General features: G+C 42.4%; 1 non-coding gene across 1 annotated transcript; it reads left to right on the forward strand.

Annotated features, from left to right (window-relative positions):
• Positions 1–3435: 3435 nt before the first annotated feature.
• Positions 3436–3549, forward strand: LOC140274225 (U5 spliceosomal RNA). Its single transcript, XR_011908198.1, has one exon. It is a non-coding gene; the product is annotated as a U5 spliceosomal RNA (small nuclear RNA).
• The last annotated feature ends 14380 nt before the right edge of the window (positions 3550–17929 follow it).

Below are 17929 nucleotides of genomic sequence, written 5' to 3' on the forward strand. Positions count from 1 at the left end.
CTTGCAGCCGAAAACCTCCGCTCCCTCTTTTGATCATACATTGTCGGGCATTCGCCCCTTGTCTTACACGGTTTTTACAAACTTTAGTCAGACATTCACACCTTGCAGCTGAACCACCTCCATTCCCTGTTTTGATCATGTGTGGTCTGGAAATACTACCTTTTCTTCCCCCGTTTGTGAGTAATTATGGCTGGACATTCACACCTACTTGCAGCCGAAAAACCACCTCTCCCGCTTTTGATGATGTATTGTCCGGCATTCTAGTCTTTTCTATCACATTTTTCAGCAATTATGATCTGACATTCACATCTACTTGCAGTCGAACAGCTCTGCTCCCGCTTTTGATTATGTTCGGTTGGATATTCAAACCTTTTCTTAACTGCTTTTTACAATATTTGGTCGGACGTTCACACCTTCTTGCAGCCGAACACCCCCACTTCCGCTTTTGATGGTATATATTCGGGTATTCGAACCTTCTCTTACCCGCTTTTTACAAACCATGGTTGGACTTTCATACCTTCTTGTAGCTGAACAACTCCACTCCTGCTTTTGATGATTTATGGTTGGACATTCGCATCTTTTCCTACCCATTTTTCAGTAATTATGGGTGGATATTCACATCTTCTTGCAGCTGAACACCTCCTCTCCCGCTAATGATCATGTAAGGTTTGATATTCGAAAATTTTCTTTCATGTTTTAAAGCAATTATTAATGGACATTCACACCTACTTGCAGCCGAACACCACCTCTCCCGCTTTTGATGATGTATGGACCGGCATTCTTACCTTTTCTAACACATTTTTCAGCAATTATGGTCGGAGAATCACACCTACTCACAGCCGAACAACTCCGCTACCGCATTTGATGGTGTATAGTCGGGATTTCTCACCCTTTCTCATCAGCTTTTTGCAAATTATTCTCTGACATTCACACCTACTTGCAGTCGAACAGCTCTGCTCCCGCTTTTGATTATGTTTGGTTAGATATTCGAACCTTTTCTTAACTGCTTTTTTACAAACTTTGGTCGGACGTTCACACCTTCTTGCAGCCGAACACCTCCGCTCCCTCTTTTGTTGGTGTATGTTCGGGCATTCGAACCTTTTCTTACCCGCTTTTTACAAACCAGGGTCGGACTTTCACACCTTTTAGTAGCCGAACAACTCCGCTCCCGCTATTGATTGTGTACAGTCGGGTATTTTAACCTTTTCTTACCCGCTTTTTACCAACTATGGTCGGACATTCACACCTTCGTACAGCGGAACACCTCCGCTCCCTCTTTTGATGGTGTATGTTCGGGTATTCAAACCTTTTCTTACCCGCTTTTTCCAAACTATGGTCGGCTATTCACAGCTTCCTCTCCACCATACTTGTATGGTTGGATATTCACACCCACTTGCATCCGAAGACCTCTGACCCAAATTTTGTTGATATTTAGTCGGACATTCGCACCTTACCCGCTTTTGGCAAACTATGGCCTTCTTGCAGCCAAACACCTCTGATCTCGCTTTTGATGATGTAAGGTTGGGCATTCAGACCTTGCTTCACCTGCTTTTCACCAAATATAGTCGGATATTCACACCTTCTTGCAGCCGAACACTTCCGCTCCACCTTTTAGTGTTCTATCACACCTTTTTTTCACCGCATTTTATACATTATGGTTGGAAATTTTCAACCACTCTCATCCGAAGACCTCTCCTCCCGCTTTCTTTAATATATTTGAACTTTAGTCGGACATTCAAACCTTCTTGCAGCTGAACCACCTCCGCTCCCTGTTTTGATCATATATGGTCTGGCAATACTACCTTTTCTTACCCGTTTGTGAGTAATTATGGCTGGACATTCACACCTACTTGCAGCCGAACACAACCTCTCTCGCTTTTGATGATGTATGGACCGGCATTTTTACCTATTCTAACACATTTTTCAGCAATTATGGTCGGAGATTCACACCTACTTCCAGTCGAACAGCTCTGCTCCCGCTTTTGATTATGTTTGGTTAGATATTCGAACCTTTTCTTAACTGCTTTTTACAAACCATGGTCGGACGTTCACAATATCTTGCAGCCGAACACCTCCGCTTCCGCTTTTGATGGTGTATATTCGGGCATACGAACCTTTTCTTACCCGCTTTTTACAAACCAAGGTCGGACTTTCACACCTTCTCTTAGCTGAACAACTCCGCTCCCTCTTTTGATTGTGTACAGTCGGGTAATTTAACCTTTTCTTACCCGCTTTTTACCATCTATGGTCGGACATTCACACCGTCTTACAGCGGAACACCTCCGCTCCCTCTTTTGATGATGTATGGTTAGGCATTCGCACCTTCTCTCACCCGCCTTTTACTATGGTCGGCCATTCACAGCTTCCTCTCCACCATACTTGTATGGTGGGATATTCACACCCACTTGCATCCGAAGACCTCCGCTTCCGCTTTTGATGGGAACTGACAACATAAGAAGTCCGGACATACTTTGATAGTATATGAATAAGTGGGTAGCTACTGACAAGCATTAAGCATGTCACACAGCCCAAACATATAACATTTCAGGACACACCACACAGTTAACAACCACAGTGAAGCGTGTCAAAGCCCAAACATGTAACATTCAACAAGACACTTACACAACACATTCAAATCAAACAGTCAGACAACATACAAGAACATATACCCCAGCCGGCATTGCTCCCTGCCTATTTTCGTACAGCACACTATGTGTGCGCACACCTTTATTCACAAACTCTTCAACTTATACTCTTTTACCGAAGTTGCTACAGCTCGATTGGCCGAATACCCTTTGATCCTATTTCGGTGAATTTGACATCTGCCTTACATATAACAGATTAGCGGTTTAGCAGTTTTAATTTAGTTTGAGTGAAGGAATTCATTTTATAGCAAAATCCGAAATCGTGAAGAACTCATGAAAGTAAGCTTATTCTCGGATTCCTGAAACTTTAGATTTGCTCTTTCTTTTACTGCAAAGTACACGTTGTTTTTTTTGTTTAAATCTTTCTAGACATGGTAAATATTAAGGACAAAGCAGTTTTCACATAGTTTGAGTGAAGGAATTCATTTTATAGATAAAATCCCAAGAGTCTGATGGGAAAAGAGAGTGAATGCGAAGTAGACTTTAACACGGCTATGGGAGCGAGCCGAGTGTGGGCTAACCAGGAGAATTGCTTGAAAGAAATGCGACCCCGAATGAGCGGTCAGAACAAAGCCTCAATACGGGATTCTCGTGGTGTTTTTGTTGCTGCCTTGTCTTTTGCACAGAGTAAAAGACATGGCAGCCATCGAATAGGGCCCGATTGTTCCTACTTGGTCAGCCGAGGAGCAAGGGGGGGGGGGAGCAAGTGTCTCAACCAAGCAAAGCTCACCATGGGGAAGGTGGCTATGCCAACAAGCCTGATGCCCTGCTCCCGCAGTGACGGATAATCGTACTCTGGTTTCTCTTCATAACGTACAAGTCTTTCGCCTTTTACTAAAGATTTCTGTGGAGAGCAGCACTAATGAGTTGTTTCTATTTTTGGCAGGCTTTACCTTTGCGGGTGAAGCCCTTTCTGTCTGTGCAAAAGAAATCTTGTTACTGTGCAGAGTGACTTCTCTGAGTAGAGTCGCCTTACTTGTTGCGACTGTGCCGATGTTCGAAGCTGGAGTGCAAAGTTGTTGCTTGAATGGTGCTTGCTGGAGCGTGCGGGAGTGCAAAGTTATACCATTTAAAAGGGCTGAAGAGTGCTCAGTGCAGCGGGTGGGCGACACTCTGGCCACCTTGAAAACCGAGGTTACATCCACTACCAGGGGCAGCCCAAGTTCTGCCGCAAGTGTGGTGAGCATGGGCACCTGGTTGAGGCTTGTACCAAGGTGTTATGTGGGAAGAGCAGAGAAATTGGGCAAACTTTTGGAGAGTGTCCAAATGGCAGGAAATGTAATCTCTGTGGAGAATTAAATCACCTCTTCAGAGATTGCCCTAAATCTTTTGCCAACAAATTAAAGACGGTAAAGCCACAGTCAAGCCAACAAAGAGAAGGACCAAAGGTGGCAGTTGGTGAACAAAGTGAAGAGGTTGACCCAATAAATTCAAACTTCCCGCCAAAAGCTTGGATTGGAAGTGAGGAGCAAAAAGGGGAGGGGCCTGTAGAGGCCTCACCACTCAGTGTTGAAGTCTGTGAGAATTCACAGGCAGAGGGTGGAGCTACGCTAAATGAGGAGGAAGAGCAGACAGGTGAGTCTAGTGAAGATACTCACCTCCCCGAAGGTCAACAGAAGGTCAATTTGTTGATAGGCATTCATTTATTTCTTCACTTCTGATGAAGTTTCAACAATAAACAACAAACTTTGTATTATTAGAAAGAACCAGAATCATTCTTCAGGAATCCGAAAATAAGCTCTATTTTATGAGTTATGCACGAATTCGGATTCTCCTATAAAACGAATTCATTAACTCAAACCAAGTTAAGACTGCTTTGTCCTTCATATTTATTCATGACTAATCAAGTTTCAACGATAAACAACGTTGTACTTTGTAGAATGAGAAAGAACTTCTTCAGCAATAAGCATCTCTCGACATATGACGAAGTACAGATTTTGCTATAAAATTAATTCCTTCTATCAGCCTGACTTAAAACTGTTTGTCCTCCTTATTTATCCACTTCAAATCAAGTTTCAACAAATAAAAAAAAGTTGTAGTTTGAGAAAGTACAACTTAATCTTCAGCAATCAGTATAAAAAGAGGTGCAAATGCCAACCATACATACCTACAAGGTGGAGCGGAAGTATTCAGCTGCAAGTAGGTGTGAATGTTCGACTATAATTTGTAAAAAGCGGGTAAGAAAAGGTTCGAATGCCCGACTATATATTAACAAAAGCGGGAGGAGAGGTCTTCGGATGAGAGTGGGTGAGAATTTCCAACCATAATCTATAAAATGCGGTGAAAAAAAAGGTGTGAATACCCCATAGAACACTAAAAGGTGAAGCGGAAGTGTTCGGCTGCAAGAAGGTGTGAATGTCAGACCATAGTTGGTAAAAAGCGGGTAAGAAAAGGTTAAAATACCCAACTGTACACAATCAATAACGGGAGCGGAGGTGTTAGGCTACTAAAAGATGTGAAAGTCCGACCCTGGTTTGTAAAAAGCAGGTAAGAAAAGCTGCGAATGCCCGACAATGTATGATTAAAAGAGGGAGCGGAGGTTTTCGGCTGCAAGAAGGTCTGAATGTCCAACCATAATTTGTAAAAACCGGGGAAGAAAAGGCTCGAAAGCCCGACTATACACAATCAAAAGCGGAAGCGGAGGTGTTCAGCTGAAAGAAGGTCTGAATGTCCATCAATAATTGCTAGAAAACATGAAAGAAAATTTTCGAATATCAAACTGCACATGATCATAAGCGGGAGAGGAGGTGTTCAGCTGCAAGAAGGTCTAAATGTCCATCAATAATTGCTAGAAAACATGAAAGAAAATTTTCGAAAATCAAACCACACATGATCATAAGTGGGAGAGGAGGTGTTCAGCTGCAAGAAGGTGTGAATGTCCACCCATAATACCTGAAAAATGGGTAAAAAAAAAGGTGCGAATGCCCAACCATACATCATCAAAAGCAGGAGTGCATGTGTTCGGCTACAAGAAGGTGTGAACGTCCAACCAAAGTTTGTAAAAAGCAGTTAAGAAAAGGTTCGAATATCCAACCATACATAATCAAAAGCGGGAGCAGACCTGTTCGACTGCAAGTAGGTGTGAATGTCAGATCATAATTTGCAAAAAGCTGATGAGAAAGGGTGAGAATGCCCGACTATACACCATCAAATGCGGTAGCGGAGTTGTTCGGCTGTGAGTAGGTGTGAATCTCCAACCATAATTGCTGAAAAATGTGTTAGAAAAGGTAAAAATGCCGGTCCATACATAATCAAAATCGGGAGAGGTGGTGTTCAGCTGCAAGAAGGTCTAAATGTCCATCAATAATTGCTAGAAAACATGAAAGAAAATTTTCGAAAATCAAACCACACATGATCATAAGTGGGAGAGGAGGTGTTCAGCTGCAAGAAGGTGTGAATGTCCACCCATAATACCTGAAAAATGGGTAAAAAAAAAAGGTGCGAATGCCCAACCATACATCATCAAAAGCAGGAGTGCATGTGTTCGGCTACAAGAAGGTGTGAACGTCCGACCATAGTTTGCCAAAAGCGGGTAAGGTGCGAATGTCCGACTAAATATCAACAAAATTTGGGGCGGAGGTCTTCGGATGCAAGTGGGTGTGAATGTCCGACTATATTTGGTGAAAAGCAGGTGAAGCAAGGTCTGAATGCCCAACCTTACATCATCAAAAGCGAGATCAGAGGTGTTTGGCTGCAAGAAGGCCATAGTTTGCCAAAAGCGGGTAAGGTGCGAATGACCGACTAAATATCAACAAAAGTGGGGGCGGAGATCTTCGGATGCAAGTGGGTGTGAATATCCCACCATACAAGTATGGTGGAGAGGAAGCTGTAAATGGCCGACCATAGTAAAAGGCGGGTGAGAGAAGGTGCGAATGTCAAACCATACATAATCAAAACAGGGAGCGGAGGTGTTTTGCTGTAAGAAGGTGTGAATGTCCAACCATAGTTGGTAAAAAGCGGGTAAGAAAAGGTTAAAATACCCGACTGTACACAATCAATAGCGGGAGCGGAGTTGTTCGGCTACTAAAAGGTGTGAAAGTCCGACCATGGTTTGTAAAAAGCGGGTAAGAAAAGGTGCGAATGCCCGACAATGTATGATCAAAAGAGGGAGTGGAGGTTTTCGGCTGCAAGAAGGTCTGAATGTCCAACCATAATTTGTAAAAACCGGGGAAGAAAAGGCTCGAAAGCCCGACTATACACCATCAAAAGTGGGAGCGGAGGTGTTCAGCTGCAAGACGGTCTGAATGTCCATCAATAATTGCTAGAAAACATGAAAGAAAATTTTCGAATATCAAACTGCACATGATCATAAGCGGGAGAGGAGGTGTTCAGCTGCAAGAAGGTGTGAATGTCTACCCATAATTACTGAAAAATGGGTAAGAAAAGGTGCGAATGCCTAACCATACATCATCAAAAGAGGGAGCGGAGGTGTTCCGCTGTAAGACGGTGTGAATGTCCGACCATAGATGGTAAAAAGCGGGTAAGAAAAGGTTAAATTACCCGACTGTACACAATCAAAAGAGGGAGCGGAGTTGTTCAGCTAAGAGAAGGTGTGAAAGTCCGACCTTGGTTTGTAAAAAGCGGGTAAGAAAAGGTTCGTATGCCCGAATATACACCATCAAAAGCGGAAGCGGAGGTGTTCGGCTGCAAGATATTGTGAACGTCCGACCAAAGTTTGTAAAAAGCAGTTAAGAAAAGGTTCGAATATCTAACCAAACATAAGAATGAGTCTTTTCCGCTGTAGAATGCCCGACTATAGACCATCAAATGCGGGAGCGGAGGTGTTCGGCTCTGAGTAGGTGTGAATGTCCGACCATAATTCCTGAAGAATGTGTTAGAAAAGGTAAGAATGCTGGACCATACATCATCAAAAGCGGTAGAGGTGGTGTTCGGCTGCAAAAAGGTGTGACTGTTCGACTAAAGTTTGTAAAAAGTGGGTAAGACAAGGTGCGAATGCCTGACAATGTATGATCAAAAGCGGGAGCGGAGGTGTTCAGCTGCAAGAAGGTCTACATGTCCATCAATAATTGCTAGAAAACATGAAAGAAACTTTTCGAAAATCAAACCGCACATGATCATAAGTGGGATAGGTGTTCAGCTGCAAGGTGTGAATGTCCACCCATAATTCCTGAAAAATGGGCAAAAAAAAGGTGTGAAAACCCAACCATACATCATCAAAAGCAGGAGTGGAAGTGTTCGGCTACAAGAAGGTGTGAACGTCCAACCAAAATATGTAAAAAGAAGTTAAGAAAAGGTTCGAATATCTAACCAAACATAATCAAAAGCGGGAGCAGAGCTGTTCGACTGCAAGTAGGTGTGAATGTCAGATCATAATTTGCAAAAAGCTGATGAGAAAGGGTGAGAATGCCCGACTATACATCATCAAATGCGGGAGCGGAGTTGTTCGGCTGTGAGTAGGTGTGAATCTCCGACCATAATTGCTGAAAAATGTGTTAGAAAAGGTAAAAATGCCGGTCCATACATCATCAAAAGCGAGAGAGGTTGTGTTCGGCTGCAAGTAGGTGTGAATGTCCAGCCATAATTACTCACAAACGGGTAAGAAAAGGTAGTATTGCCAGACCATATATGATCAAAACAGGGAGCGGAGGTGGTTCAGCTGCAAGAAGGTTTGAATGTCAAACTAAAGTTCAAATATATTAACAAAAGTGGGAGGAGAGGTCTTCGGATGAAAGTGGTTGAAAATTTCCAACCATAATGTATAAAATGCGGTGAAAAAAAAGGTGTGATAGAACACTAAAAGGTGGAGCGGAAGTGTTCGGCTGCAAGAAGGTGTGAATGTCCGACTATATTTGGTGAAAAGCAGGTGAAGCAAGGTCTGAATGCCCAACCTTACATCATCAAAAGCGAGATCAGAGGTGTTTGGCTGCAAGAAGGCCATAGTTTGCCAAAAGCGGGTAAGGTGCGAATGTCCGACTAAATATCAACAAAATTTGGGGCGGAGGTTTTCGGATGCAAGTGGGTGTGAATATCCCACCATACAAGTATGGTGGAGAGGAAGCTGTGAATAGCCGACCGTAGTTTGGAAAAAGCGGGTAAGAAAAGGTTTGAATGCCCGAACATACACCATCAAAAGAGGGAGCGGAGGTGTTCCGCTGTACGGAGGTGTGAATGTCCCACCATACTTGGTAAAAAGCGGGTAAGAAAAGGTTAAAATACCCGACTGTACACAATCAATAGCGGGAGCGGATGTGTTCGGCTACAAGAAGGTGTGACAGTCCGACCATGGTTTGTAAAAAGTGGGTAAGAAAAGGTGCGAATGTCCGACAATGTATGATCAAAAGAGAGAGCGGAGGTTTTCGGATACACGAAGGTTTGAATGTCCTACCATAGTTTGTAAATAGCGGGTAAGAAAAGGTTCGAATGCCCGACTATACACCATAAAAAGCGGGAGCGGAGGTGTTCCGCTGTAAGACGGTGTGAATGTCCGACCATAGTTGGTAAAAAGCGGGTAAGAAAAGGTTAAAATACCCGACTGTACACAATCAATAGCGGGAGCGGAGTTGTTCGGCTACAAGGTGTGAAAGTCCGACCATGGTTTGTAAAAAGCAGTTAAGAAAAGGTTCGAATATCCAAACCAAACATAATCAAAAGCGGGAGCAGAGCAGTTCGACTGCAAGTAGGTGTGAATGTCCAGCCATAATTACTCACAAACGGGGGAAGAAAAGGTAGTATTGCCAGACCATACATGATCAAAACAGGGAGCGGAGGTTCAGCTGCAAGGTGTGAATGTCTGACTATAGTTTGTAAAAAGCGGGTAAGACAAGGTGCGAATGCCCAACAATGTATGATCAAAAGAGAGAGCGGAGGTGTTCGGCTGCAAGGTCTGAATGTCCAACCATAATTTGTAAAAACCGGGTAAGAAAAGGCTCGAAAGCCCGACTATACATCATCAAAAGCGGGAGCGGAGGTGTTCAGCTGCAAGAAGGTGTGAATGTTCGACTAAAGTTTGTAAAAAGCAGGTAAGACAAGGAGCGATGTCCCGACATTGTATGATCAAAAGCGGGAGCGGAGGTGTCCAGCTGTGAGTAGGTGTGAATGTCCGACCATAATTGCTGAAAAATGTGTTAGAAAAGGTAAGAATACTGGACCATGAAAAGCGGGAGAGGTGGTGTTCGGCTGCAAGAAGGTGTGAAAGTCCGACAATGGTTTGTAAAAAGCGGGTAAAAAAAGGTTCGAATGCCCGAATATACATCATCAAAAGCGGAAGCGGAGGTGTTCGGATGCAAGAAGGTGTAAACGTCCGACCAAAGTTTGTAAAAAGCAGTGAAAAGCGAGAAAAAGCATTTCGTGAGTTCTGCATGATTTGGGATTTTGCTTATAAAATGCATTACTTCACTCAAACTATTTTAAAACTGATTTGTCCTTCATATTTACCATGTCTAGAAATATTTAAACAAAAAAACAACGTTGTACTTTGCAGTAAAAGAAAGAGCAAATCTAAAGTTTCAGGAATCCGAGTATAAGCCTGCTTTCATGAGTTCTGCACGATTTCGGATTTTGCTATAAAATGAATTGCTTTGCTCAAACCAAGTTAAAACTGCTTTGTCCTTCCATATTCATCAATGATCGACTTCAACAAGTACAACATTGGACTTTGCAGTAGAAGAAGTTGAAATCCATCTACACATTGATAAATATGAAGGACAAAGCAGTTCCCACTTGCCCATAAGAAAATAAGCTTATTCTCGGATTCCTGATCCTTCAGTGTTGCTCTTTCTTCTACTGCAAAGTACAATGTTGTTCTTTGTTGAAGTCGATCTAGACATTGATAAATATGAAGGAAAAAGCAGTTTTAACTTGGTTTGAGTGAATTAATTCATTTTATACATAAAATCCGAAATCGTGCAGAACTCATGAAAATAAGCTTATTCTCGGATTCCTAAAACTTTTGCTTGGCTCTTTCTTTTACTGCAAAGTACAACGTTGTTTTTTTGTTTAAATATATCGAGACATTGATAAATATGAAGGTAAAAGCCGTTTTAACATAGTTTGAGTGAAGGAATTGATTTTATAGATAAAATCCCAAATCATGCAGAACTCCTCAAAAGGGGCGTATGGCTTAATCACAAGTTTGGTTCTTTCTCATTCAGGGTAGTATGAGGACGTTTATGCTTGAAATATATGTAGAAATGGGTACATATGAAGGACAAAGCAGTGTTAACTTAGTTTGAGTGAAGGAATTCATTTTATACATAAAATCCCAAATCATGCAGAACGTATGAAAAGAAGCTTATTCTCGGATTCCTGATCCTTCAGTGTTGCTCTTTCTTCTACTGCAAAATACAATGTTGTTCTTTGTTGAAGTCGATCTAGACATTGATAAATATGAAGGAAAAAGCAGTTTTAACTTGGTTTGAGTGAATGAATTCATTTTATACATAAAATCCGAAATCGTGCAGAACACATGAAAATAAGCTTATTCTCGGATTCCTAAAACTTTTGATTTGCTCTTTCTTTTATTGCAAAGTACAACGTTGTTTTTTTGTTTAAATCTATCGAGACATTGATAAATATGAAGGTAAAAGCCGTTTTAACATAGTTTGAGTGAAGGAATTAATTTTATAGATAAAATCCCAAATCATGCAGAACTCCTCAAAAGGGAGGTATGGCTTAATCACAAGTGTGGCTCTTTCTCATTCAGGGTAATATGAGGAAGTTTATGCTTGAAATATATGTAGAAATGGGTACATATGAAGGACAAAGCAGTGTTAACTTAGTTTGCGTGAAGAAATTCATTTTATACATAAAATCCGAAATCGTGCAGAACTCATGAAAATAAGCTTATTCTCGGATTCCTAAAACTTTTGATTTGCACTTTCTTTTACTGCAAAGTACAACGTTGTTTTTTGTTGAAATCTATCTAGACATTGATAAATACCAGCCGAAACTCTGCTGCCGCTTTTGATAATTTATGGTTGGGCATTCTTACCTTTTCTTACCCGCTTTTTACAAATTATGATCTTACATTCACACCTACTTGCAGTCGAACACCTTCTCATCCACTTATGATCATGTGCGGTTGGGCTTTCGCACCTTTTCTTACCCATTTTTCAGTAATTATGGGTGGACATTCAGACCTTCTTGCACCCGAAAACCTCCGCTCCTCTTTTGATCATACATTGTCGGGCATTCACACCTTGTCTTACCCGCTTTTTACAAACTTTAGTCGGACATTCAAACCTTCTTGCAGCTGAACCACCTCCGCTCCCTGTTTTGATCATATATGGTCTGGCAATAGTACCTTTTCTTACCCGTTTGTGAGCAATTATGGCTGGACATTCACACATTCTTGCAGCTGAAGACCTCCTCTCCCACTAATGATCATGTAAGGTTTGATATTCGAACATTTTCTTTCATGTTTTAAAACAATTATTAATGGACATTCACACCTACTTGCAGCCGAACACCACCTCTCCCGCTTTTGATGATGTATGGAACGGCATTCTTACCTTTTCTAACACATTTTTCAACAATTATGGTTGGAGAATCGCATTTGATGGTGTATAGTCGGGATTTCTCACCCTTTCTCATCAGCTTTTTGCAAATTATTCTCTGACATTCACACCTACTTGCAGTCGAACAGCTCTGCTCCCGCTTTTGATTATGTTTGGTTAGATATTCGAACCTTTTCTTAACTGCTTTTTTACAAACTTTGGTGGGACGTTCACACCTTCTTGCAGCGGAACACCTACGCTTCCGGTTTTGATAGTGTATATTCGGGCATACGAACCTTTTCTTACCCACTTTTTACAAACCATGGTCGGACTTTCACACCTTCTCTTAGCTGAACAACTCCGCTCCCTCTTTTGATTGTGTACAGTCGGGTATTTTAACCTTTTCTTACCCGCTTTTTACCAACTATGATCGGACATTCACACCGTCTTACAGCGGAACACCTCCGCTCCCTCTTTTGATGGTGTATGTTCGGGCATTCGAACCTTTTCTTACCCGCTTTTTACAAACCAGGGTCGGAGTTTCACACCTTTTAGTAGCCGAACAACTCCGCTCCCGCTATTGATTGTGTACAGTCGGGTATTTTAACCTTTTCTTACCCGCTTTTTAGCAACTATGGTCTGACATTCACACCTTCTTACAGCGGAACACCTCCGCTCCCTCTTTTGATGGTGTATGTTCGGGCATTCGAACCTTTTCTTACCCGCTTTTTACAAACTATGGTGGGACATTCAAACCTTCTTGTATCCGAAAACCTCCGCTCTCTCTTTTGATCATACATTGTCGGACATTCGCACCTTTTCTTATCCGCTTTTTACCAACTATAGTCGGACATTCACACCTTCGTACAGCGGAACACCTCCGCTCCCTCTTTTGATGGTGTATGTTCGGGTATTCAAACCTTTTCTTACCCGCTTTTTCCAAACTATGGTCGGCTATTCACAGCTTCCTCTCCACCATACTTGTATGGTTGGATATTCACACCCACTTGCATCCAAAGACCTCTGCCCCAAATTTTGTTGATATTTAGTCGGACATTCGCACCTTACCCGCTTTTGGCAAACTATGGCCTTCTTGCAGCCAAACACCTCTGATCTCGCTTTTGATGATGTAAGGTTGGGCATTCAGACCTTGCTTCACCTGCTTTTCACCAAATATAGTCGGACATTCACACCTTCTTGCAGCCGAACACTTCCGCTCCACCTTTTAGTGTTCTATCACACCTTTTTTTCACCGCATTTTATACATTATGGTCGGAAATTTTCAACCACTCTCATCCGAAGACCTCTCCTCCCGCTTTCTTTAATATATTTGAACTTTAGTCGGACATTCAAACCTTCTTGCAGCTGAACCACCTCCGCTCCATGTTTTGATCATATATGGTCTGGCAATACTACCTTTTCTTATCCGTTTGTGAGTAATTATGGCTGGACATTCACACCTACTTGCAGCCGAACACAACCTCTCTCGCTTTTGATGATGTATGGACCGGAATTTTTACCTTTTCTAACACATTTTTCAGCAATTATGGTCGGACATTCACACCTACTCACAGCCGAACAACTCCGCTCCCGCATTTGATGATGTATGGTTGGATATTCGAACCTTTTCTTAACTGCTTTTTACATATTTTGGTTGGACGTTCACACCTTCTTGTAGCCGAACTTTTCCACTCCTGCTTTTGATGATGTATGGTTGGGCATTCACACCTTTTTTTTGCCCATTTTTCAGGAATTATGGGTGGACATTCACACCTTGCAGCTGAACACCTCCTATCCCACTTATGATCATGTGCGGTTTGATTTTCGAAAAGTTTCTTTCATGTTTTCTAGCAATTATTGATGGACATGTAGACCTTCTTGCAGCTGAACACCTCCGATCCCGCTTTTGATCATACATTGTCAGGCATTCGCACCTTGTCTTACCCACTTTTTACAAACTTTAGTCGAACAGTCACACCTACTTGCAGCCGAACACAACCTCTCTCGCTTTTGATGATGTATGGACCGGCATTCTTACCTTTTCTAACACATTTTTCAGCAATTATGGTCGGAGATTCACACCTACTCACAGCCGAACAACTCCGCTCCCGCATTTGATGGTGTATAGTCGGGCATTCTCACCCTTTCTCATCAGCTTTTTGCAAATTATGATCTGACATTCACACCTACTTGCAGTCGAACAGATCTGCTCCCGCTTTTGATTATGTATGGTTGGATATTCGAACCTTTTCTTAACTGCTTTTTACAAACTTTGGTCGGACGTTCACACCTTCTTGTAGCCGAACACATGCACTCCTGCTTTTGATGATGTATGGTTGGGCATTCGCACCTTTTTTTTTACCCATTTTTCAGGTATTATGGGTGGACATTCACACCTTCTTGCAGCTGAACACCTCCTCTCCCACTTATGATCATGTGTGGTTTGATTTTCGAAAATGTTCTTTCATGTTTTCTAGCAATTATTGATGGACATTTAGACCTTCTTGCAGCTGAACACCACCTCTCCCGATTTTGATTATGTATGGACCGGCATTTTTACCTTTTCTAACACATTTTTCAGCAATTATGGTTGGAGATTCACACCTACTCACAGCCGAACAACTCCGCTACCGCATTTGATGGTGTATAGTCGGGCATTCTCACCCTTTCTCATCAGCTTTTTGCAAGTTATGATCTGACATTCACACCTACTTCCAGTCGAACAGCTCTGCTCCCGCTTTTGATTATGTTTGGTTAGATATTCAAACCTTTTCTTAACTGCTTTTTACAAACTTTGGTCGGACGTTCACAATATCTTGCAGCCGAACACCTCCGCTTCCGCTTTTGATGGTGTATATTCGGGCATACGAACCTTTTCTTACCCGCTTTTTACAAACCAAGGTCGGACTTTCACACCTTCTCTTAGCTGAACAACTCCGCTCCCTCTTTTGATTGTGTACAGTCGGGTAATTTAACCTTTTCTTACCCGCTTTTTACCATCTATGGTCGGACATTCACACCGTCTTACAGCGGAACACCTCCGCTCCCTCTTTTGATGATGTATGGTTAGGCATTCGCACCTTTTCTTACCCATTTTTCACTAATTATGGGTACACATTCACACCTTCTTGCAGCTGAACACCTCCTCTCCCGCTTATGATCATGTGCAGTTTGATATTCGAAAATTTTCTTTCATGTTTTCTAGCAATTATTGATGGGCATTCAGACCGTCTTGCAGCTGAACACCTCCGCTCCCACTTTTGATGGTGTATAGTCGGGCTTTCGAGCCTTTTCTTCCCCGTTTTTTACAAATTATGGTTGGACATTCAGACCTTCTTGCAGCCGAAAACCTCCACTCCCTCTTTTGATCATACATTGTCGGGCATTCGCACCTTTTTTTACCCGCTTTTTACAAACCATGGTCGGACTTTCACACCTTTTAGGAGCCGAACAACTCCGCTCCTGCTATTGATTGTGTACAGTCGGGTATTTTAACCTTTTCTTACCCGCTTTTTACCAACTATGGTTGGACATTCACACCTTCTTACAGCAGAACACCTCCGCTCCCTGTTTTGATTATGTATGGTTTGACATTCGCACCTTCTCTCACCCGCCTTTTACTATGGTCGGCCATTCACAGCTTCCTCTCCACCATACTTGTATGGTGGGATATTCACACCCACTTGCATCCGAAGACCTCCGCCCCCACTTTTGTTGATATTTAGTCGGTCATTCGCACCTTACCCGCTTTTGGCAAACTATGGCCTTCTTGCAGCCAAACACCTCTGATCTCGCTTTTGATGATGTAAGGTTGGGCATTCAGACCTTGCTTCACCTGCTTTTCACCAAATATAGTCGGACATTCACACCCACTTGCATCCGAAGACCTCCGCCCCAAATTTTGTTGATATTTAGTCGGACATTCGCACCTTACCCGCTTTTGGCAAACTATGGCCTTCTTGCAGCCAAACACCTCTGATCTCGCTTTTGATGATGTAAGGTTGGGCATTCAGACCTTGCTTCACCTGCTTTTCACCAAATATAGTCGGACATTCACACCTTCTTGCAGCCGAACACTTCCGCTCCACCTTTTAGTGTTCTATCACACCTTTTTCTTCACCGCATTTTATACATTATGGTTGGAAATTTTCAACCACTCTCATCCGAAGACTTCTCCTCCCGCTTTTGTTAATATATTTCAACTTTAGTTGGACATTCAAACCTTCTTGCAGCTGAACCACCTCCGCTCCCTGTTTTGATCATATATGGTCTGGCAATACTACCTTTTCTTACCCGTTTGTGAGTAATTATGGCTGGACATTCACACCTACTTGCAGCCGAACACAACCTCTCTCGCTTTTGATGATGTATGGACCGGCATTCTTACCTTTTCTAACACATTTTTCAGCAATTATGGTCGGAGATTCACACCTACTCACAGCCGAACAACTCCGCTCCCGCATTTGATGGTGTATAGTCGGGCATTCTCACCCTTTCTCATCAGCTTTTTGCAAATTATGATCTGACATTCACACCTACTTGCAGTCGAACAGCTCTGCTCCCGCTTTTGATTATGTATGGTTGGATATTCGAACCTTTTCTTAACTGCTTTTTACAAACTTTGGTCGGACGTTCACACCTTCTTGTAGCCGAACACATGCACTCCTGCTTTTGATGATGTATGGTTGGGCATTCGCACCTTTTTTTTACCCATTTTTCAGGTATTATGGGCGGACATTCACACCTTCTTGCAGCTGAACACCTCCTCTCCCACTTATGATCATGTGTGGTTTGATTTTCGAAAATTTTCTTTCATGTTTTCTAGCAATTATTGATGGACATTTAGACCTTCTTGCAGCTGAACACCACCTCTCCCGATTTTGATTATGTATGGACCGGCATTTTTACCTTTTCTAACACATTTTTCAGCAATTATGGTTGGAGATTCACACCTACTCACAGCCGAACAACTCCGCTACCGCATTTGATGGTGTATAGTCGGGCATTCTCACCCTTTCTCATCAGCTTTTTGCAAATTATGATCTGATATTCACACCTACTTCCAGTCGAACAGCTCTGCTCCTGCTTTTGATTATGTTTGGTTAGATATTCGAACCTTTTCTTAACTGCTTTTTACAAACTTTGGTCGGACGTTCACAATATCTTGCAGCCGAACACCTCCGCTTCCGCTTTTGATGGTGTATATTCGGGCATACGAACCTTTTCTTACCCGCTTTTTACAAACCAAGGTCGGACTTTCACACCTTCTCTTAGCTGAACAACTCCGCTCCCTCTTTTGATTGTGTACAGTCGGGTAATTTAACCTTTTCTTACCCGCTTTTTACCATCTATGGTCGGACATTCACACCGTCTTACAGCGGAACACCTCCGCTCCCTCTTTTGATGATGTATGGTTAGGCATTCGCACCTTTTCTTACCCATTTTTCACTAATTATGGGTAGACATTCACACCTTCTTGCAGCTGAACACCTCCTCTCCCGCTTATGATCATGTGCAGTTTGATATTCGAAAATTTTCTTTCATGTTTTCTAGCAATTATTGATGGGCATTCAGACCGTCTTGCAGCTGAACACCTCCGCTCCCACTTTTGATGGTGTTATAGTCGGGCTTTCGAGCCTTTTCTTCCCCGTTTTTTACAAATTATGGTTGGACATTCAGACCTTCTTGCAGCCGAAAACCTCCACTCCCTCTTTTGATCATACATTGTCGGGCATTCGCACCTTTTCTTACCCGCTTTTTACAAACCATGGTCGGACTTTCACACCTTTTAGGAGCCGAACAACTCCGCTCCTGCTATTGATTGTGTAC

Source organism: Leuresthes tenuis, unplaced genomic scaffold (genome assembly GCF_036924035.1).
Source record: "Leuresthes tenuis unplaced genomic scaffold, fLeuTen1.0.hap1 SCAF_17, whole genome shotgun sequence".
NCBI classification, from domain to species: domain Eukaryota; kingdom Metazoa; phylum Chordata; class Actinopteri; order Atheriniformes; family Atherinopsidae; genus Leuresthes; species Leuresthes tenuis.